Genomic DNA, 23,677 nt, shown 5'->3' with positions numbered 1-23,677 from the left:
GGGGGATCCTGCTGTTGCTTCTGTCTTTGTTGTGTCTATTCTTCCTGCTTTTAGGTGAAGAGGGCCTGGAAATGGTCGTGACCTTGTGAGCTTTGAAAAGTCAGAACAAGCACCAGAATTCCAGGAGATGCTCACACCAGGATTTGTGGGAGACCAAGCACAGGTGAGGCAGCAGGTTAGCCCAGGAGCTGAGGCACTAAGGAGTGAACCGATCCATATGCTTGATCCCCTCCAACTGTAGAAGAGGACACTCATCCAGCTGTGAATCTGTGAATGAAGTGGGGGGGGGAGCAGGGAGGGCTTGGTGTTTAATGCATATCCTTTAAGTGTGAGCTTACTTCTCCCAGGGCCTGAGGCAATAGTTCAAGGAAATGCATTAAGACTTCAGTTCTTTCTATATGCTTGCAATAAATATTTCTTTATAAATCTAATTGATGGGGGCTAATTGAAGGCTGATGGCATTAAAAAAAGATACCCATTGTTATTATGATGGAATACTATTGTACTATAAGAAATGATGAGTAGGATGCTGTCAGAAAAACTTGGAAAGAAGTACATGACCTAACACAAAGTGATATGTACTGGGTACAAAGTAAGAGCAATATTGTAAGATGATCACTCATGAATGACTTATTCTCAGCAATACAATGATCCAAGACAACTCTGAAGGCCTTATGATGAAAAATGCTATCCATTTGCAGAGAAAGAACTGCTTCTGTCTATAGACTGAAGCATACTTTTAAAAAATTTTTTTTGAATTTTTTTTCTTGTCTACATTTTCTTTCACAACATGACTATTATGAATATGTTTTACATGACTACACATGCATAACCTTTATGGAATTGCTTGGCTTCTCAATGGGGAAAGGGGAGTGGGGAGGAAGGGAAAGAATTTGGAACTTAAAGTTTTAAAAATGAATGCTAAAAATTGTTTTTACATGTAACTGGGGAAAAATAAAATGGATAGACAGATAGATGGATAGATAGATACCCTTGACTGCCCAGACCCCTAGACCCCTAGACCCCTAAGGAAAATTTATAGCCTTGTTCTCTCTGAGAACTCAACCAGATAGTGTGGGGGGGGGCTGCCAGAGTAAGTTCAGTGTTATATTATAGTAGTGCAGCAGAAAGAATAATCACTGCCAGATGGAATGTTAATCAAGTTTCAAAACAGGTTGAGCCAGGTAAAAAGTCTTATCATATGAAGTCAAGTCAGGAGCACAGCAAATAGAATTTTTTGTTGTGTGTGTGGCTTGTTTTTTTTTTTTAATGTTATCTGGACATGTTGTTCAGGCACACAGTCGCATGAGCAAAGCTCAGGAAGGAAGGGGCATGGCTAGTAGTACACCACCACCATAGGGCTGAGTCCCAGAGTGAGGAAAAACTGTCAGTTGGCTGACCTGCTTTATACTCCCCTCCCATTCCAAGGACACACCCTATGCAGAGCTCCCTCTGCCCAGGGGTGGAACCTCTGCCTAGATAACTGAATCTGCTGCCTTTGTGAACTCCTGGAGCTGATTTCAGCCTGGTTTCCTGTTTATCCACTTGTTTCCCCCTAAACACCACCACCCTCCCGCCCCTCCCCCACCCGTATGTATCCTCCCTCCTGGCCAGCTTAAGGTAAGACATAGATTAGGTCCAAAACCAAACTCATCTTCTTCCGGAAAACTGTTAATTATATAACCATTCCCCAAGTCACCCAGGTGTAAAGTTTTAGCGTCATTTGACAGTTCAATGTCCTTCACTCCCAATCCTTCCCAAAAAATCATTTCCCAAATACTACATAGAGTTTTACCTCTTCAATCCATCTATGCCCTTTTTTTTTTTAAGTTTAAAATGTTTGTTGCTATATTTTGTTTTTCTACCATCTTCATTTCTGGGTATGTCCCTCCCTTACCCAATGAACCATCCCTTGTTAAACAAATGAACATTTTCTTGAAAAGAGAGAGAGAGGAAAAATCAGTTCAGCAAAATTAACCAATACATCGATTGAGTCTGACAGTATATACAATGCTATACACCCATAGTTCTCCATCTCACTACAGACAAGGAGGGAGTACAATTTTTAAAAATTGCTTTTCTGGAGCCAAAGCTTTCTCCTATTTCCTTCTGTCCTTTTTTCGGTCTTAGAGATAGACTGAATCTTAGATCTCATCATCTATTTCAACTTCTTCACTTTACGTATGAGGAAACAAAGACACAAAATGGTTGAATGACTTGCATAAGATCAAATATCTAGTAAGCAAAAGAACCAGGATTTAAATCAAGGTCTCTCAACTCTAAGCACAGCACTTTCCCTTATGCCACGAAGGGTTCAGGCCCTCATTACCTCTCACCAGTACTAATGCAATAGATTCTTTTTTTTAAATGAATTTTATTTTTCCCAATTACATAAAAACATTTTTATATTAATTTTTTTTAATTTTTAGTTCCAAATTTTCTCTCTCTCTCTCTCTCCTTCCCCTACTTCCTTCCTGAGATGGCAAGCAACTTGATATAGGTTACATATGTACAATCATGTAAAACATATTTCCATATTAGTCATGTTGTGAAAAAAAAACAGACCAAAAAACCCCCCAAAAACCATGGGAAAAAAAATAAAGTGAAAAATAATATCCTTCAATATGCATTAAGATACCATCAGTTCTTTCTCTGGAGGTGGACTGCATTTTTCATCATCCTTTGGAATTGTCTTGCATCATTGTATTGCTGAGAATAGCTAAGTCTTATTCACTGTTGATCATTGTACAGTATTGCTGTTACTATGTACAGTGTTCTACTGGTTCTGCTCATTTCACTTTATTGCAATAGATTTCTAATGAAGTCTCCCTGATTCCCATTTCTTGCCCTTCCAATATTATTTATTCCTACATAGAAGTAACGGGCAATGGTTTGTAGCTCGTAGGACATCACTTTACCTGCTCAAAAACCTGCCACGCTCCAACATTTAAAGAAGGAAGTCTAAATGCTACAGATTCCCTGATCAGACTCAAATACTATCTTTCCAGCATTACGCCATGAAGAACAAATAAAAATTCCACTACTTATTAGGCTAATGACCAAATTTGGTCATCCTAGTCATAATAATAAACTAGTACTTAGATCTCGTACGTGATGAACAGAATATGCTGATATTCTGAATTTCTTTAATTCTTTTTTTAATTTAGTGAACCTATGGAGGATTTTTTTTATACATATCTTGGAGAGCTTCTGATGCATACTGACTCTGTGATCATGGGCAATTCAAGTAACTTCTCAATGCCCTACATCATCGGTAGAAAGAATTTCCTCAATGAGAGCTCCCTTCCAATACTCAAACAGATTCGTGGTCTCATCAATTCAGGAGCTCCCTCCAACTATATTGTAACCCATCCATGCCTACCCATCTAGTGCAATTCTTGTCTCTGTTCTTCCAACAATTCACTACAGGGAGTCCACCAAAGTGCTGGAGGATGTCTTTGCTTTCTCCCGACATTGTGATGATACCAGTGGGGCCCTCTGCTTGCTTCTTTCCTTGCTGTATCTTTCTCATGCCACATAACCAGCCCTTCTTCTCTTCTTATTATAAGATTCCATACCATGTCCTCTAAGCTTGTTTTTCTTATGTGTTGCAGTCTGTCCATAAATGCTGCCTGCCTTTCTATTATCTGCTGAGTGATATTCACCTTTAGTTCTTCTGAGGCGTAGTGGCCCATGTCTGGCTGCCACATAGCAATATCTATAAAATGTTAGCATTGAAAAGATGGGCCTTTGTTTGGGGTTAGTGAAAGAGCTTTGCAATTTCCCCAAAGCAATTCAGACCACTCTCCTCTCCTTTTCAGCTCTGAGCCCAGTTCAATGTCTTTTTATCTGTAGGGTTTGTCTGTCTCAGATAATAAGGGGAAAGTTCTAGAAGGTGGCTGTCCAAATGCATACTGAAATCTGAGCAACATTCTTATCTAAGTGGTCTTTCCTTCATGGAGGAACAGGCCAAACTCTTCTGAGTGATTACCATTCCTTTCCAGGGGGTTCTGCAATAGCCTGGGGCTTGACAGGAGACAGCACAATGCTATTTGCAAACAGGATCATCTGGAGAACTCATCATTCATAAAGAATCCCATCATGTCCCTGACTCTGTGTAGAAGCATGATTCTGAGAAGGGGTCCATATGAAGATCTCTCTTTAGCACAGGCTGGTCCTTAGATGATAGACACACAAGTCCATTTAATGGTCAATGCTTAAGGCCTTTCCAGTTTGGTAAAATAACCTCCAGGGTTAACTTTCTACTGGCAAAGTTTTCAAGAACCCTCAGTGGATAGGGCACCAGCCCCAGATTCAGGAGGACCTGAGTTCAAATCTGGCCTCAGACACATAACACTTACTAGCTATGTGACCATGGGCAAGTCACTCAACCCCATTGCCTAACCAAAAAAAAAAAGTATTAGGAAACTTTAAAAAATGTTCCATTTCTTAAATGGAAGCCAATGTAGAGTAAAGGATAAAGCTCTTGAAATGGAATTAGAGCTGACCTGAATTCAAATCATCATTTAACCTCTTTCAGCCTCAGTTTCCTCACCCATAAAATGGGGATAATAATAGCACCCACCTCACAAGGTTGTTGTGCATATAAACTGATATTTTAAAAGCCTTTAGAAAACCTTAAAGCACAACATAAATACCCAGTATTATTCATTATTACTGATAAATGAAGAAAATGGGCATCTTCCTAGGGCATTAATAAGTGGAAAGTGTCCAGAAGAAGGCAACTAGGATGCCAGAGGCCCTTGAGTCCATATCATATGGTGAGTAATTGAAATAACTGGGCATGTTTAGCCTGAACTACTGAAGCTACTGAAGACTCAGTGGCTATCTTCAAGTATTTGAAGGCTGTCATATGGAAGAAAGATTACATTTTTTTCCTGTTTGGTCCCCAAGGACAGAACTAGGAGCAATACATGGAAGTTGCAAAGAAGCCAATTTAAGCTGAATTTCAGGAATAACTTCATAACAATTAGAAGTTGGCCAGAAGTAGAATGCACTATTTTGAGACATGGTAGAGTCCCCCTCCTTGGAAATCTTCAAGCAGAACCTAGAGGACCCATTGTCAGGTGCATTACAGTGGGAGTTCCTTTTATGCATAGGTTGAACTAGGTCCCTTCCATCTCTCAAATTTGGTGATTCTGTGAAACCCAGTAAAGCTAAATTCAAGATCCCCAGAGAGATTAGGCTAAGAACTCCAAACAGTTTTTCTGATCTAATGATAAATGAGAATTAACCTTGCAATGATAAATAAATCACCACATGGGAACAGGATGCATCATTCATTGAGATCATGAGGTTTTTGTTTGCTACATAATTCCTGGGTTTCTAGGTTCTCTTAGCACCTAGAACCAACCACCACATCATCCTACTCATTATTACAGAGAAGCAATATAAACACAATATAGTCTATGTACCACACAAAAAGCATTACAATCACAAGAATAATGATGCTTTTCCATTTACCCTACCTTAAGAAAACCCAAGGTTTTCTTAGTAAAAGTTTTCGCATTGTTAACATGATTTATGTGACAGGCCAGCATGATCAACAGCGGGTAGATCAGCATGTCTGTTTTGGCTCTAATCAAGCAGAGTTGAGAGAGGACAGAGTTGGCCATAGTTAGAAGTGATAAAGTTGTAGAATTATGCCCATCTAAAACTCCAGTTACTGGGTATGGGCAGCTGAGAAAGCTAAAGCAACTTCATTTTGTCTGTAGTTTCTCTGTCTTGACCTTGACCCTGACCCTGTTTGTACTGCAACCACCACACTGTCTGTAACCTTCCTTTTTGCTGAAACAGCAAGGACAGTTCTATCTATTAGGGTGGGGTTATAAGAGATAGCTAGCCTGAAGAAGAGCCTTTCCTGTTACGAGCCCTGCAACAGGCCTGTCCAAACAAGGGATACCACATCCCTTATTCCTACCCTGCAAGCCCTCATCAACAAGCCTTGTCCAACTCTGAGGTACACCATACCCAGTTCATTTCCTGCCTAAATTGAAACCTATATAAGCTTTGTCTTTTTGTTACTTCTGTGAGTCGGGCTCTGTCTGTGCAAGTGGGACTCCCCTGTTAGCGAACTCAACACATCCTCAATTCCTAAATTTATGTTTTTTAGTTTCGGTCCTGGTTTGTTCTCTGACACTGACAATTTTACCCACATGAATAACAATTAAGGCAAGGTTGCCAAATAACTGGTGGGCTAAAATAATGCCAAATGAATACAATGTTGTTAAAGATCAGGGAGACAAACAACACTTAGATTAGTCAGTGGAGAAGGCTATGGCACATTCCTACTCTGATGTGTGATTTCACTTTAACTATTAATCTGAAATTGTGTGTGTGTGTGTGTGTGTGTGTGTGTGTGTGTGTGTGTGTGTGTGAGATCACCATCATGGAACCATTCTTAAATTAATTTCAAAGTCTTTTATATAGCGCACTGATATACTTTCCAATTTTGCATAGATACTAAGGTAGCTTATTTTCAGTTTAAAAATTTAAACAAGGTCGCTTCTAGCTTTAAAATCCTAGGAGTCAGTGAAGAATATCTTACTCAAACAGAAAACATTATAGAGAGACTGGAACTTCGTTGTCTTAACTGAGCCTTCTCCCTTAGAGTTAGCTTCATTCCACTATGTATCTATCTGGTATGTTGCTATTTTGACACCTGTTGCCTCCTTCACGGAAACTCATTGAGAGCAGGGACTGTTTTTGTATTTCCTGTGCTTAGCACACTGCCTGTCGTATAAGTAAACATGTAGACAATGTTTGGTGATTGACTGATTAATTTCTAATCTTTTACTTTCCCCATTAATCTTATTTTCATGTACCTGGTGACTTCTGATTGACTTCAATCAAGGTCTGTATAACTCAATCTACAAAAAATGGAAGCCAAAACTGTATGTGGAGAGGTCCCTGGGTTCTTCTTCATTGCTTGGGGTTAAAGGATCATCTGGTTAAACAACATAACTAAAATGATTCAGAGGAAACACACGGAACCCTTTCCCATCAATGACTAGTGTGCCCCAATTGAATGGGATGTCCCCAGCAGATGCTACCTTCTCCATCAAGCCTTCTCCAATTGCCCTTTAGGTGATAACCTTCCCCTTCAGACTCCATAAACATTTTCCCCCCTGCGCCTCTCAGACATACTTGTTATATAATAATGTGCATTAGCATTATCTGTGTTTGTGTTATTCCCTTACTATACTGTAAGTTTCAAATAGCCAATAATTTTGTTTTATCTCAATTTAACGTACAGAGTAGGCACTTAATAAATGTCAAATTGATGCATTGGCCACAGTTCACTCGTGAAGCAGTCTTCAGGTGTATCTGGAATCCATTTAGATTCTTAGAGAGGAACTAAGAACTGAAAGAGTTTATAAAAAACATTGGGGAAAAAAGAGAAAATCTACCCTCATTCTAGCTAGCCATGTAACTTGAGCATGTTTCTGGGGCCAAAGAATCAAATGAGAATAAATAATCCAAAAATCAGTTGAAATAATGTCTTGAATTAATGTCTTGCAAACCTCATTTCGTTCCTATTTGACATGAGCCAGCAATATGGATAATGTTGATTGCTAGCCATTTTTAAAAGCTTATGCAAAATTAATCCACCAAAGCCAGGATGATGGTGTTATATATTCAGCCAAATGCCTAACCTTAATTCTAACTACAGTGTTAGTAATGAGGACGGCTAGATGGCAAAATGACTTCCAAAATACCTTTCTCTACAGTCTCTTCAGCTAATGACTTATTAGAATAAGTGCTAACAAATGGGGGGAATAATTTAGAAAGTGACAGCAAGTGAGTAAGTACTCAACAAATAGCTGATTGTCTGACTATGAAAAACCATTCTTTTGTCAGTTGAGAACTTGGTTGCAGGCAGAAATTCATTCATTCATTCATTCATTTTTATAAATAAGATCTTATCCATTAAAATTTGACTACATTTTGTTCAACTATTTTATCTCCAAAATTAAAAGAGGGTACTAGCAACCTGCCATGACATGGCAAATTTTACTAGGTTTTTTTGTTTTTAGATGATGGATAATAAATGAACTAAGCTTAAATAATACATTTGAAGACGTGAATGTTGAATAATTATAATGATCATTTGTGGCTCCCAAAAGAGATGAGGAATCATCATCCATCTCACTCCTTTAGATAAAGGGGAGGTGAGGCTAAAGGTATATGTATACACTGTGGCTACTATGACTGTCAATTGGTTTTGCTTAATTGTTTCTCTTTGTTACAAAGGGAAGGCTCATTTGGCTAAGGTTGGGGAGGGAAGGGGTATATGGAAAGGATTTGTGATGTCAAAACAGAAGAGGTCAACAAAACTTTAAAAGAAACACGTGTTAGCAAGTACCTGGCAAGGCAGTCTGTCAGTTGGCACAAGTCTATGATGTTGTGTAGAGTATTTGTGCCTGGAGGTACAACTAGGTTGCCAGTCCCACTCACAAGGAGATGACAGCAAAGTGGTATTCCTCTCCCTGAAAAAGACATCAAATTTGGCCAGTTATAGGGTGAAACAAAGTTATCTGTGTGTAGATCCTGGAAGCTTATAAAAAAAAAGGACGTTAGGGCTAGGTGGCACAGTGGATAGAGCGCTAGCCCTGGAGTCAGGAGGACCTGAGTTCGCATCTTAGGAAGCAAATGTTTTTCATCTTAGAAAAAGAAAGAAAATTTGAACAACCATATAGCAATTTATAGTCAGCAGTCAGAGAATTCCCAAGAAATAAGCTGTCAATATAAAATTAATCCTTCAATTTAAAAAGAAGTCAGCAGACAAGTTGACATCCAGAAAGAGAAATAAAAAGAAAAGCCAACCATTATTTAAAGTGATTTATCCTCTTAGGGTTTGGGAAATTAACTCATGTCTATACTTACTAGTCTGCCTCCTAATATAATTTGTCAGAACACAGTCAATGTGGTTTTCTCCCTCCCAAAAAAATTTACAGAAGCAAGGCAAAGTACCCAAATCCTGTTTTTAAAAAAAATAGTTGCATTAATTCTGCATATATTTAAAAAACCACAAATGGCAAGCTTATTCCTGGATGGGGACTGGGTCATTTTAGCCTTTTGTTATGCAGAATAAAAACTATATGTGGAATGAAGAATGGTGTTACTTCTAGCTAGTATTGGACATGGTTTTTGAATTACTGGACAAAGAGATTCTGTGATATCTATGTCAATATTCCCTGAACAACGAAATGGAATGTAAGAAAAGATAGTGTTTTTATTTTTACAGGCTGGGTACATGTTTTCCTGTTCCAGGAAGCAGCAGGAAATTTAGGAATAGACTAAAGCAAAACCATCTGGACAGCCACAAGGAGGTCAGTGGGATTAACAACCCAACACATAAATAATTTTTATTATTCCTTTCAAAGAGAAATAAATGCCTAGCAAATCAATATGAATTTGATTAAACTTTTGACCCTGACATGAAAATGTATTTGCTCAAAATATAATGATGTTTTTCTTCAAAATTATTCTTGTTCTTCCAATTAAATCAGTCATCAGCATTTCATCCCTCTTGGGTCTAGTTTTAGTCCTGGATAAAGTTTCAGTTTTTAACACCTCTCTCGCTATTGCTTTATTGTATTTGCTCCAAGAAAGGCAAGGAGCTTAAGAAGATAGTAGGTCAATAATTTCTAAAATACAACATCATTGCCTGAAGGCCTCTAGACCAGATAATTCTTTAGAAAATAAGTTATTTCATATGACAGACTAGAAAAGTAGGGACAATTTTTGATGAACAAGAGAGCTGGCAATTTTTAAATGTAATCTGAAGGTGAGAAAATATGGTACAGAGGTATCAAGAGCTAAAAAATTAATAAAAGCTTCTGAAGAAACATGGTTTTCTCAACTCCCTCATTGGTGTCATTAACACTATTCTATCTGCATATGGGATCTTAATGAAACTATTAAAAAAGAAATTAAGAAATATTTCTTGAAACCTACTAACTGAACATGCTGTGGGGAATAAAAAATGTACAAGAGCTTACCAAAACAACAACAACCCAGCATTTATGACATTACATACAATGCTAATTTTGTACATCTAGCCCATGGTCATGTGGTATACCAAGGAATATCACATATATGGCACTCTTTACAAGTAAATATGTAAACCTTAAAGTACCATGTATGTGTGAGTTACTGATAGTAGTGTTATTATTAAAACCAAATAAGTGAGAAGTAGAAATCTAGTAGTCCAGAAGTTAATGAACATTGAATTATGTCATAAAATGCTGAAACAGTAAGGATGGAAAAGTCCTAAAACTGTGTATATAGAATGGAACAGATCTTCAAGGCCAAACCAGAGTTTTAGAGATGGTATTCTCTCAAGAATTCTTTGTCCTCGGGGCAGCTAGGTTGTGCAGTGGATAGAGCACTGGCCCTGGAGTCAGGACAACCTTGAGTTCAAATCTGGCCTCAGACACTTGACACTTACTAGCTGTGTGACCCTGGGCAAGTCATTTAACCATATTGCCTAGCCAAAAAAAAAAAGATTCTCTGTCCTGCAGTCTACCTGACAGAAATTCTCTAGTTCATTTTTAATAGGATCTCTCCATAGATGGAGCACCATGGCAGAGCCAACCCAACTCTCAACATTCTTGCATCAATGTTCTCTTCCTCTAACCTCCAATGGAAGCTCTGACCAACTACCACTGACCCAGCTGCCCATAAGATATAGGTGTATAATGTATAGGCTACCAAATCTATAGTCACATTCCTTCTCCAAGATACCTGGAGAGCTGCCCATGTGAAACAACTTAATTATCATATATTTGGTAAATATACAGAATAGACACACAAACATATCACAAAAATGTGCATGTATATATCACCTTTTTTCTTTTGGAAGAAGCAATGAAAGAGAACTACTTAAATCATTCTAAAGCTCCCTCTAAGATTTCTATACAATTTCCAATTTTTTTCCCCAATTAACAAATACCTTTTGCTACAAAGTTTCCTGGACTCTTCTTCAAGTATCACTGAATAGCTCATTTACTATTTAAATATTTAACATTTAAGTATTTAAACATAAACATTTTAAATAAAGATATGTTTATCTAATGATCAACATTGGAAAGGCATAAATGGGGGGGTTTAGCGAAAAGTTAAGAAAATAGTCTATAATTAAGTCAACAGTCATTCATTAAACATAAACTATACTATTGCTACTGGAGATAAGAAGAGAAAGGGAAAAAACACCATAATCCTCAGATATATTGAATGAGTAGAACTTTTAGTAACAATACAGTATTAAAAATGTGTGTTTTATTAAATTAACAGAATAGGAAAGGCAATGTAACATAATGAATAGAGAACAGGCTTTGCAGCTAGGGAGATTTAGGTTCAAGACCTGATATGTGTATACTAGCTGTATGACCACGAGCAAGTAACTTCATTTCTAAAGGTCTTAGTCTTAACTTCTCTGAGACTCAGTTTCCTCATATGCAATAAGAAGTTGGATAAGATGACCTCTAAGTTCCCTTCTAGCTCTAAATATGTGATCCTATGATTCCCCAGAACACTCTGTAAAACTCTTACAAGTGTATTGAAGATCTGCATTGGAGAAAGGAATTTCCAGACTAGGTTTTCTCCACACTGAAGAAATTTAAAAAAAAAAGACATACTTGTTACAGGAAAAAAAATAGTATGCAAGTATAGTGTTAACAGAAAAATATATTTAGTTGCATAAAGTTAAGTTTTTCTTCTCTAAGAGTTGCTATAATTTGACCTTTTGGTTTTAAAGTCTGAAAGTTAACAAGTATCTAGGTTGCAAATATCTCAATTTAATTTCTCTAAGATACAGGTACATCAACTCAGTTAATGGATTTAGCTATTAAGGAATTTCTTTAGCGCACCATACCCTAAGTTTCACCACTTGGTTCTAATTCTAAAAAGCTACATCTGAGAAGGTGATCATGCAACTTTCCTCAATTAACAACTTAGCATTAATTAACTGCATTACAGAGATTACTACTTTCTATTTGTTTCAATCTACTGCCATGAGATATTCACTAGGTATCCGTGTTTAGGCATCATTACAATAGCTACCTCTTTCAATTGCTTCGACTATTGTGCTTACCCTGGGCGCTGCCAAAGATTCACATGTCTGCGGCTTTCAGGAAGGAGTTCTCTCTTGTTAAGTGGGGTGATGCCAACTGCAGCTTCCAATATTGTGATATATTTCTTATATCTCATCTCTTCTCTCTGTCTGTCTCTCTCTCAGCATATCAGCACAGGGATGCATCAATTAAAAGCAGTGCTCAGTGACAGCCGTTTTAGTAATCTCTGTACTGTGAGCTGCTGGGGTTTTTTGGAGTGTACTACATATTATAAGCTACAGTTATAAAAATATCTTTGCAAGGGGAAAATGGCCAAAAAACCCAACAACAACAACAAAAAAGAAGCCCTGCTGGATTCGCCTGAAACGTCAAGTGTTATATAATTCTGTAGATCTTTGAATAAAGCACTAATGAAAATGATTTTCAGGACAATCATGGTCTGTCCTAAGCCTAGTTATCTAATGCACACACTCCAATTTGTTAATCCTCAGATAAATCTTTGAGGCTGATAATCTTTCAAGTACTAATGGCACAGGAGGTGATTTATTTCTAAATAAGGGCTAGTAATAATTGATCCAGAAAGCCTCCATGCTTCTAGAAAGACTGAAATGAAAAACATACTTTCCCATTTAAAAGTCCTCCTCTTTCAAAGGCTATATTTTGCTAAACAAGTAGCAGGCAGTGTTTTGGATTGTTAGGATATATATCTCTCTTGGTGAACTCCTTACTTTGGCCAAAGGTATGGCAAAGAATTAAGAGAAATTTTGACAGTTCTGTCATGACTTCTTTGGAGTTCAATACATACCCTGCTCACTAAATGTTACCAATCTTCCCTGACCCCCCCCTTGAGTTTTATATCTTATATGTAGAAACTACATTGCATTGTTGTCTGAATACGCAATAAGTCTCTAAATTAAACTGTACTTGCATAGGCAAAATGAACTGCAGAAAGGAACCAGTAATCATTAACCATTAGGCATCCAAACCGAAAAATTTATTCAGCTTTCCTCCCCAATACTTCTCTAATTAAATAAGTAAATTTAAAAAAAACCACCTTATTGAAGGAATCTTTCCTTCTGTTACATGTGTTCATTTTGTGCCTGAATTACTTATAACAGTTTCAATGATCTTTCCAAGCATCCATTTGCATGTAAGGGTTGGGGTTATTGACCAGTTGGTCAATTATACCATCATACTTAAAGCAAAGGATAAGATTCTATGCCATGATACATTAACCAGGTGAGAACACATCTTAATCAAAGATTCTGGACTAAATATTTGAGCAAAGTCATTGAAAGCCATTGCATGAACTGGAATGACAGTGCATAGGAAATGTGTTTGTATAGACTGAGGAAACCTGGTCCTACATTATCGGTCATTCTATAAAACACTGAGCCAGTTTGGGACCTAAGAGAGTTAAGTCATTGGTAACTCAGGATGAGGGAACTTTCAACCAAGCCCTTGAGGAGGAATGACTAGGGGTGAGGGAAGGAGAGTATCTTGGCCTTCTCCTTCCCACCTTGTCCCAAGAAAGATCTTGAAGCTTGAGCTTTGAAGGGTCCAGAGAACTTGGGACTTCCCATCTTCCCATTAGAACCCTGGCATTATTCTTGGGATACCAGTGGCTGATGGCAGCATCTGCATCAGAAATCAAGGACAGCCTGGATGAGGAAAGACAAATTTAAGTTTCTATCAGGAGCTCAGAAGAACAGCTACATCATATCCAAGGGGAAACACCTTGAGGACACCAGCAAAAGGACTTCTGGGAGCTCAAAGTTCCACTTTTGCTCACTTTCCTCCTGGACTCCATATGCACTGGTGAGAGACTATCACTTTTAAGGGGAATATTTTACAGCAAGTGTTCTTATTAAAAACACTTTAGGAAACACTACTTAAAAGCTAGTCACACATGAACAATCTCTCCAGTTGGTCCCTACAACTTTGAAGAGTCTACTATGTATCATGAATGAGCCCCATAAATAGCTTATATAGAATTAGGGGGAATGCTTATCCCAACTCCTACTCACGTTGGCAAGTTGTGTCCCTAGAGGGCAGACTTGAGGAACTAGAGGTACTCCTGAATTGTTGGAGTATCTTTCTAATGCTTTTGATGGAACCCCACTTTAATGTATTCTCCCTAATATTGTCAGTTACAGTTAGTATCTCCCCTATAGCATTGATTGACCCAGTGATTACTGCCCTGAGAGCATTTAACCAATTAACAATTTGCTTTTACCAAGGGATATTTACTGAGAAGATACAGCAAGAGTAGAAGTTATAAAGCATTTCTTCCTGCTGGGGACACACTTTTTTCTCCCTCTATCAGCTTGTTCCCATAGAACATAACATCTTATCACTTGTTTCAAACTTAAAGCAGATTACTACAGAAAACTTGCCATCACTAACTTCACTTCCAAATTCAACATAGCCACTATATGAGTCATTCTCCTAGCCACAAGACCCTTTTTCTTAGCTACCAGGTTCCTTAGGTCACATGGGCATACTGGACTTGGCTATCAGCAAACTCTAGTATAGATTCTAGTTCCTAAACCTACAATGGCTAGCTCCTCCAACCTTTCAAAAGCCCTTTCCAAAACTCCTTTACTTCTAGGATAGATACAACAGAGATAGAAAAACAGCTGGGCCATATGTTCAAGGGTTACTGTTAGCACCTACGGGGAAAAGAAGATCTGAGGTCTTTCTCCCCATCCAGAGGCTAACAGCATGTAAGCCTTGATTACCCCCAGGAAAGAGAGAGCCAATATGATGTGGCCAGTTATTATTATTTTATGTATGCTGAGTTCCAACTCAGTAATCAATCAAAAACTCATCTTCACCACATAGTAAGCAACAGGAACCAATTACAGAAAACTTGTGGAGGCTCTGAAGCTGAGGCCTAGCTTCTTCCATGACTCATCACTATCATGGACTTTCAGATGCAGCCTCACCAAATATCCATGTAGGTGATGCCATCAGGCAGAGCATACTGTACATGCTCTGAAGAACTGTGCCCTCACTGGCCAAATCCCTATTGACTATGTACCTACCTGGAACATAAGAACAACAGCAACAACCATTTACATAGCAATTACTATGTGCCAGTCACTGTGCTAAGCATTTTAAATTATTATCTCATTTATCCTCACAAGAACTCAGGGAGGCAGGTGCTAGCATTATCCCCATTCTACAGATGAGAAAATAGAGGCAAACAGTGGTTAAGTAACTTGCCCAAGGTCACAAAGATAGTGTTTATCTACTGCACTACCTAGCTGCCCCTAATAACAGTTATAACAGAGAAAGAGTCATTCAGTCCTGGGATATTTCTGGTTACTGATAATATGCACAGTAGTGTACTCAACAAAGAGTACATTCATTTGAACATGAAAATAAGGACAGAATAGCACTTATTTACATCGATGGGAGGATGGACTATGATAATTAAGGAATTTTCAGGTTCTAATATCCAGTCCTTAATTTATTAAGCCAGAAAACTCAGGTTCCTTGAAGGACATATCTACATAAATATTTATTTCTACCTATAAGGTACACTAGTCAATATCTGTGATTTCTGATAGCCAACATAAGACATTTAATTTTCATTTTGGACCATGATTACTTTAAACAGTTGAGCAAAATATCTTGGAAAAATTTCTATTATTTGCCTTAGACAGCCAGGGTTCCATGGTATTAATTGGCATTGCTGCCATGGGCTGGTCAACAAATGGTTAGAAATTTTACACAGGAATTTTCCTGTGTAATCATTCCTTGTAATCACAATTGTCACCTCTGAGAGGGGGAAAAATGGGAGGGGCACCATAGCTCTGGTCAATTCTGAGAGGAAGTTACACTTAAACAATAATAGCCTCTGGTCTTTCCCTTCCACCGACACACCATATTAGAGATTAGAGAATTCCCTCAAATTAGAAAAGTTGCATAACGCAACAAAAAAAATTTCAAATTAAACTTGCTATCATTGTAAGCTCTTTGAGGATAGGGAATATTTCAGTTTAGTCTCTATATGCCCAGCACCTAACACATGGTAGGCGCTTTACTTTATTGGTGTTTAATCATTTCAGTCGTGTCTGAGTCTTTGTAACCCCATTTGGAGTTTTCTTGGCAAAGATACTGGAGTGGTTTGCCATTTCCTTCTCCAGCTCATTTTCCAGATGAGGAAACTGAGGCAAACCAGGTTAAGTGACTTGCCCAGGGTCTCACACAACTAGTAAGTATCTGAGGCCAGATTTGAACTCAGTCTCCCTGACTTCAGGCCCTACACTTTATCCACTGCACCATCTAGGGTGCAAAGGGTTACAAAGCCTGCCCAAATAGATTTAGGACCCTTCCTTTTACAAATGTGGAAACTGAGACCTGAAAGAATTAAGTGACTTTTTGAACCCAGGTCCTCTGAGATCAAAACAAGCATCCTTTTCACTGTATCATACTATTTACGCTTCTCATTTTAAGCTGTTTTTACTTGTGTGAAGATCAGATGATATTAAGGTACTTCTCTTTCAAAGATTTCTTTTCCAAGGCACATAAATATTTTAAAGTAAAAAGATTTCCTTAGAACAATCTATCTATTCTTTTCTAATGTTTTCATCCACAGGGTCAAAATTGGGCCTGTAAACTAAGACTTTCATTAAGAAAAGAATTCTGTGTTATTAAATACTGGAAAGAATTCACAGTCCTTCCATAAATAGAATTGTTCAGTTTTTTAATTTATTTATTTATTCAATTTTCTAAAAGTGTGCCCTTTGTATAAACTCCCTCATAAAAACATGTAAGGACAATAACACGTTGAATAAAATAAATCTGACTAAAATACCACATTCAAGCATATATTTATTATGTCATTTTCTTCTGAGATTTAGGTTTTGGATATTTTTGTATTAACTTCTTAGTTACTAAAGATGTTAAAAAACAAATGTGCAAAAATAGCTTTTTAAGTTAGGGTAGCCAAATGTTATTATTTGCATGCTCAAAATTGAATGTACACATTCATAGGTCACATGGAGGACTTATTTATACTCCTTCCCCCAACTATAATAAAGCCTCCTAATTTTTAAAAAGTTATTAATCATCTAGAAAATTTTTTAAAAATGGAAATGAATATCCCAAATAATTGTTATAAAGGTAAAGTTCAGCTTTGAGGGAGCTACCCTGTTTAGGAATTCAAAATAATATCAAATCTGACATTGGTTTATGGAACAGCCTGGCTGCCATGGAGGTGAGGGCAGAAGCAGATGTTCTTGGAGTCAGGTGGCATCTGAATACAGCCAGGCTAACACTGAGGTATGAACCAAGTCCAAATGTGAACCATGGGCCCTATTGCTCAGTATAAAGCACAAAAAATTCAGTGGAGTCAGAAGAAACTGTACTAAATTTTTGTCTCTGATACTAAAATATATACGTCTTTGAGCAAATCATTTCATTTTTCTCATACTTAATTTTCTCACCAACAAAATATGTAGATGGAGAGGATGGTAGAATTAGAGAGTGTAAAGAATCCTAGGTCTGCATGTACCCCTCTAAAAACTAATGAGAAATGGCAAAAAGAAACAAAAATTTGCTAGAAATAGTCACAAGAAAGTCAGAAGTCATCTGAAAATAAATGAACAAGCCACACAGGTCCAATGCAATTAAATTTTTTGAGTAAAAGATTTACAGTCAGAAGACTTGGGTTCAAATTCTGACTCTACTATTTGCTATGTTGGACAAGTCACGTTTCTTATCTGTAAAATGAGATGATTGGCCTACATGTCCTGTAAGGTCCCTTCTGACTCTAAATCTGTTTGTTTCATGATTTTATGAGGTGGTTGATAAAAGGTAGAAACTTGAAGTACCATATTTACAAACCATTTTGATCTAGACTGTGACTTCATCAATGTAAAGAACTTCTGGCATGGAAATTCTGTCCACCAAAACAGGCAATTGTTTGTAATTTATAGTCTTAAATACCTAAGGACACACTAAGGGATTAAGTCAATCTATAATTTTTATTATATATCATATTTTTAATTATGTTATTATAATTATATAATGATATATAGTTATATAATAATTCTAATATAATATTGTGCATAATATATTATACAATAAGAATCAATCAACTTTTATTAAATAGTAGTGCCAGGCACTATGCTAGGTTCAGGGATAAAAATAAGAAATTAAGCTATCCAGGTGTGGTGATCTATGCCCATAATCCTTGATACTAGGGACACTAAGGCTGGTGAATTATGTGAGCTCAGAAATTTTGAGCTAAATCTGACACCAATATGGTGAGTCCAGGGCACCAGGCTGGAGAGATACAGTAAACTAGTTGGTTGGTTGTCTTTCATCCTCGAAGAGGACCAAAATGACAAAATATCATCAAATTACAGGGTGTCCAACTGTTGCTGACCAGATCAATATGACCTTGGAATGCTCTACCACAGGTTGGGTACAAACAGTCCATGTAAACATTTGGGGTGGATTCTCTAAATCTGCCCATCTTGTGTTTCTTTTGAGCTGCTTCAATTTCTGCTTTGCTCATAGAGCATAGCATCTTCTGTCATGTGGGCACATCATGCTGGATGGTCCTGTGTCAGTGTCTCTCATGCCATGAAATCAATTCCAGAGTTCTTCAGAGTTTTTCTTGGGTGCTTTTTGACAGTGTCCTTCTATTGCTTCTTCTGACCACCATGTGAGCACTTGCCTTGTGTGAGTTCTTAATAAAAGTCTTTTAGGCAAGTGTACATTTGGCATTTGAACAACATGGCCAGCCCATCAGAGTTGTGCTCTCTGCAGTAGAGTTTGAATGCTTGGAATTTAGTTTGAGAAAGGACCTCAATTTCCGTCACCTTATCCTGTGAGGTGACCTTCAGAATCGAAGACAATTCAAACAGCATCAAGGTCAGCTACTGTACTGATGGTAAATTATTTAACTCGAAAAGGCTACAAGCCAAGTGTTGAGGGCCGATCTTAAGAGTCTGATAAGGATTTAAGATCCAAGGCAGAGTTTGACCTCTGCTCAGGCTTTCACCACAAAGGGCCTCAAAGGATTAAGTGGTACGGCTCCCCAAATTCCTTCCTGATAAAGAGGTCTCTGAGATATCCCTTCTCTCTCTTTGAACCTTAGGTTTACATATTTACTCCTCTATGCAGGTGGCGCCTAGGCGCCTGGGAAAACCATGGAATCTACAGCCCAATCTAGGAACCCTGATAGAAGGAAATTCATGATTGTTACATCCTCAGCAGATGTTCTGGGGAATATCTCATGGGGAGGACTCTTTGAAGTTAGGCTAGATCTTCCCTATATATTCTGTGCCCTCAGATGAATAAACTGAGTCAGTAATTCTACTCCGCCTGGCCCATGTCATAAGTTATTTCACGCCTCTCCGTTCAGTGTACAATCTGGTTGCGGGCAACAGCTAAGACTAAAGTAGAGAGAGAGTTGGTTCATGATTTTTTTTCAAAGATGATTGTGCACTCAATGAAGCCTCTGAAGCTGAGATGCAACAAAGTCTGGATCAATTCCCTGCTGCTTGTGCTAATTTTGGCCTAACAATTAACACCAAGAAAACACAGGTGCTCTACCAGCCAGTACCACACCATCCATATATAGAACCATCAATTACCACAAATGGAGAAGTTTTGAATATTGTGGATAAGTTCACTTAACTTGGCAGTAAGCCTTCCAGGGATGTACACAATAATGAGTTTGATGTACACATTACCAGACTTAGCTCAGTGTTTGGAAAGCTCTGAAGGAAAGTGTGGGAAAGAAGAGACTGACTACCAAACTGAAGGGTCTACAGAGATGTCGTGCTGACTTCACTGTTGTAAGCCTGTGAAACTTGGACAGTATACCAGTGCCATGCCAGCTGAACTAGACTAGGTTGGAAACAGAGCAGGTCAAAGTTCCATGCCAATCAGCAGTAGGATCAGACCATGAGTGGGCATTTCCATCCTTCATTCTTGGGCAAGTTGAGGATATCCAGCATCAAAAAAGAAAGAGGAGGAAAAAAAGAAGGGAGGGAAAAGAAGGGGAGGTAAGGCTTGTAGGGTGGTCATTGACAAAATAGAGATGAAGTGATGGGGAAGTGGAGATTACCTAGGACAATGAGGAAAGCTCTTTTGAAAGAAGGAAGGAAAGAATGAAAAAACATTAAACAGTTACTATGTGACAGGGTAAACAGAATGTGAGACTTGAAGTCAGGAAGAACTGAGTTAAAATCCAGTTTCTAACAATTGTTTAACTGTGTGACTCTGGCCAAGTTACTTAACTTGTCACAGTTTCCTCACCTGTAAAATGGAGGTAATGAGTATCCACCTCCCAGGCTGTTGTGAGGCTTAAATGAGGTGATATTTGTTTTTTTAAAAAAAAGTGTTTTGTAAACCTTAAAATGCTATATAAATCCTGCTTCTGAAGACAATGGTGATGATGATGATGATGATGATGATGATGATGATGATGATGATGTTTCAAGTCCTATGCTAAGCACAAATACAAATAGAAATACAAACAGAAAAATCAAGGCAGGTCTACTTTCAAGAAGCCCACACTCTAATTGGGGAAGACAAGTTCAGCTGCAGGGAAATGGGAAAGGTGGAAGTTCAAAGGTTCAGGGGATGGGTGGATGGATGGTGAGGTCCAGGGCTCCTTTGATTCTAATAATATATACAGTAGTTAGATGAGTGTCAAAGTCTGAAAAGCATGCAAGCAGGGCAGATGGTAAAGCCTGGTGATCCACTGTCTCACCAGATGGAATATTTGGTGACTCCCATTTTACCCAAGTAGTTTGAAAAACCAAGCAGCTCAGATCTTGGAAGCAGGGACCACTGACGAGGGAGGTGAAGGGAAGTATAGTAAAGTAGGAGGAAGGGTACCCCCTGGGATGATGGGTGATGAGCAGGAAGCTGCTCCCCCTCTTCCTGGGAGCATTCTGGACAACTCCTGGCTGAAGAAGGGGGCAAAGGGAAAGCCACAATTAAGAAGAAATCACTATGTATGGCAAATACATGATAAAAATTTGACATTTAGAAAGACAAAATTTTAAAAGTAACTAACATTCCCCAAGAGGAAAATGGCTAACAGATTAAACAATTTTTGAAAGAGGAAACACTGGGGGTGGGGGGTGGAGCCAAGATGGCAGACTAAAAGCAGGGACTTGAGCTTTCCCCCAAACCCCTCCAAATACCTGTAAAAATGACTCTAAACCAATTCTAGAGCAGCAGAACCCACAAAAAGACAGAGTGAAACAAATTTCCAGCCCAAGACAACCAAGAAGGTTGACAGGAAGGGTCTGCTGCACCAGTCAGAGAGGAACATAGTCAGTCTAATGCAAAACGCACCAGCACAGACTGGGCCCAGAAAACCCCAACCTGGCCTCAGAGGACTGAATCATTGGCAGCAAACTACTCAACCCACAAATGCCAAAGACAATTTAGAAGGTCAATAGGAAAGGTCTGTGAGACCTGGGTGAGAGAGGAACACAGTCCAGCTCCAGCCCCAGAATGGTGGCTGTTTCCAGAGCTCTTGGCCCACAGGTGGTAAGGGGATCAGGTAGTTGATCAAAGGGGGAGTGCAGGGATGTCTTTGCTGGATCTGAGACAGGGTTCTCTTGTTTGGCCCATGCTTGGATCTGGGTCTCAGTCCTAGGGGGGTGGTCCTGGGGCAAGGAGGAATGCTGGTATGTTGGAGCTTGTGGTGATGGTGAAGAGGGAATCCTCCTCACAATTCCAAGGCAGAAAAGCGTGCTTACGGTTACTTACAGGCCAGGAAAAGAGTAACACCTCCCCAGAAGTATCTCTGAAAAGCCAAAGCTTCAGATAGTATACTCTCCACACTGGAAGTAGAGCCTGACCTTAACAAAGAGTTTAAAAGTCAAGTAATTGGCTGGGAAAATGAGCAAACAGCAGAAGAATATTCAGACTATAGAATCCTATATTGAATTATTTGCCTTCTCAATGAGAGTGGGTATGGAGGGAGGAAGAGAGAGAAATTGGAACTCAAAGTTTTAAAAACAAATGTTAAAAATTGTTTTTACATGCAACTGGGAAATAAGATATACAGGCAATGGAGTATAGAAATCTATCTTGCCCTATAGGAAAATAGAAGGGGAAAGGAATAAGAGAAGGGCTGTGGTGGGGTGATAGAAGGGAGAGCAGATTGGGGGAAGGAGTAATCAGAATGCACACCATCTTGGGGTGGGGAGAAAATTTGGAACTCAAAATCTTGTGGAAGTGAATGTTGAAAACTAAAAATAAATTGATTAATTAATAAAAAATACTTTTAAATAAAAAAAATAAAATAAATTTCAAAAGAGGAAACATGAGGGGACCAGGGACCCTTCCTCAATAAAGACCAGAGCACAGACCAGGAGAACAGTGACCACATCTCTCCCCAGACAACATCACCTTGGAAGCACCAAAACATTGCACCAAAACTAGCTCTGAAAATAGCAGCATGAAAAAATTTGAAGCTTGGGACAGGGCCTCCCCACCCCTAAGTCAGAAAAGCCCAACTTTAACATAACATTCAACATCAAGAAATAGGCTGGAAAAATGAGCAAGCAACAAAAAAAAAAGGAATTTGACGATAAAAAGCCACTATGGTGGCAGAGAAGACCAAGACATAAACTCAGAAGACAACAGTGTGAAAGCACCTACAACCAAAGCCTCAAAGAAAAATGCTAATTGGACCCAAACCCAACAAGAATTCTGTAAGAGTTACAGAAAGAGATAAACATGGTAGAGGAAAAATTGTGGAAAGAAATGAGAATGATGCAAGAAAATTATGAAAAGATAATTAACAACTTGGTAAAAGATACTGAAGATACCCCCAAAAAACATACTGAAGAAAATTATACCTTAAAAAACAGGATTGGCCTAATGGTAAAAGAGGCACAAAATTTCACTGAAAAGAACTCCTTAAAAAGTATAATTGGCCAAATGGAAAAAGACGTACAAAAGCTCACTAAAGAAAATAAATCAGAACTAGGCAAGTGGAAACTAATGACTCCATGAGACATAAAAAAAAAAGCCCACAATAAAACAAAGTCAAAAGAATGGGAAAAAAATAGAAGAAAATGTGAAATATATCTATCTCACTGGAAAAACAACTGACCTGGAAAACAGATTGAAGAGAGATAACTTAAGAATTATTGGACTACCTGAAAGCCATGATCAAATAAAGTCTAGATGTCATATTTCAAGAAGTTACCAAAGAAAACTGCCCTGATATTTTAGATCCAAAGGGTAAAATAGAAATTGAAAGAATACAGCAATCAACTCCTGAAAGAGATCTCAAAATAAAAATAAAAACTCCCATGGATATTATAGCCAAATTCCAGAGCTCCCAAGTCAAAGGGAAGGTACTTCAAATAGCCAGAAAGAAACAATTCAAATATCATGAAGCCAGTCAGGATCATACTAGATTTAACTGCTTCCACATTTTTTTTATTCTTCTATTTATTTATTTAATTATTTAAGGCTGTTGGGGTTAAGTGACTTGCCCAGGGTCACACAGCTGGTAAGTGTCAAGTGTTTGGTCTGAGGTCAGATTTGAATTCAGGTCCTCCTGACTCCGAGCTGATGCT

At 38.3% G+C, this 23,677-nt stretch overlaps 1 protein-coding gene across 1 annotated transcript in view; it reads right to left on the bottom strand.

Moving 5' to 3' along the window:
* Positions 1 to 8,469, bottom strand: part of TJP2 (tight junction protein 2) — a 120,800-nt gene extending 112,331 nt beyond the window's left edge. Inside the window, exon 1 of the mRNA XM_021001810.2 lies at positions 8,387 to 8,469. The gene's annotated coding sequence lies outside the window, so the exon portion shown is untranslated. The remainder of the gene's footprint in view (positions 1 to 8,386) is intronic.
* Positions 8,470 to 23,677: the final 15,208 nt, after the last annotated feature.

Source organism: Phascolarctos cinereus, unplaced genomic scaffold, assembly GCF_003287225.1.
Source record: "Phascolarctos cinereus isolate Bilbo 61053 unplaced genomic scaffold, phaCin_HiC Scaffold_4;HRSCAF=312, whole genome shotgun sequence".
NCBI classification, from domain to species: Eukaryota; Metazoa; Chordata; class Mammalia; order Diprotodontia; family Phascolarctidae; genus Phascolarctos; species Phascolarctos cinereus.
This window is presented reverse-complemented; position numbering and strand designations above follow the sequence as displayed.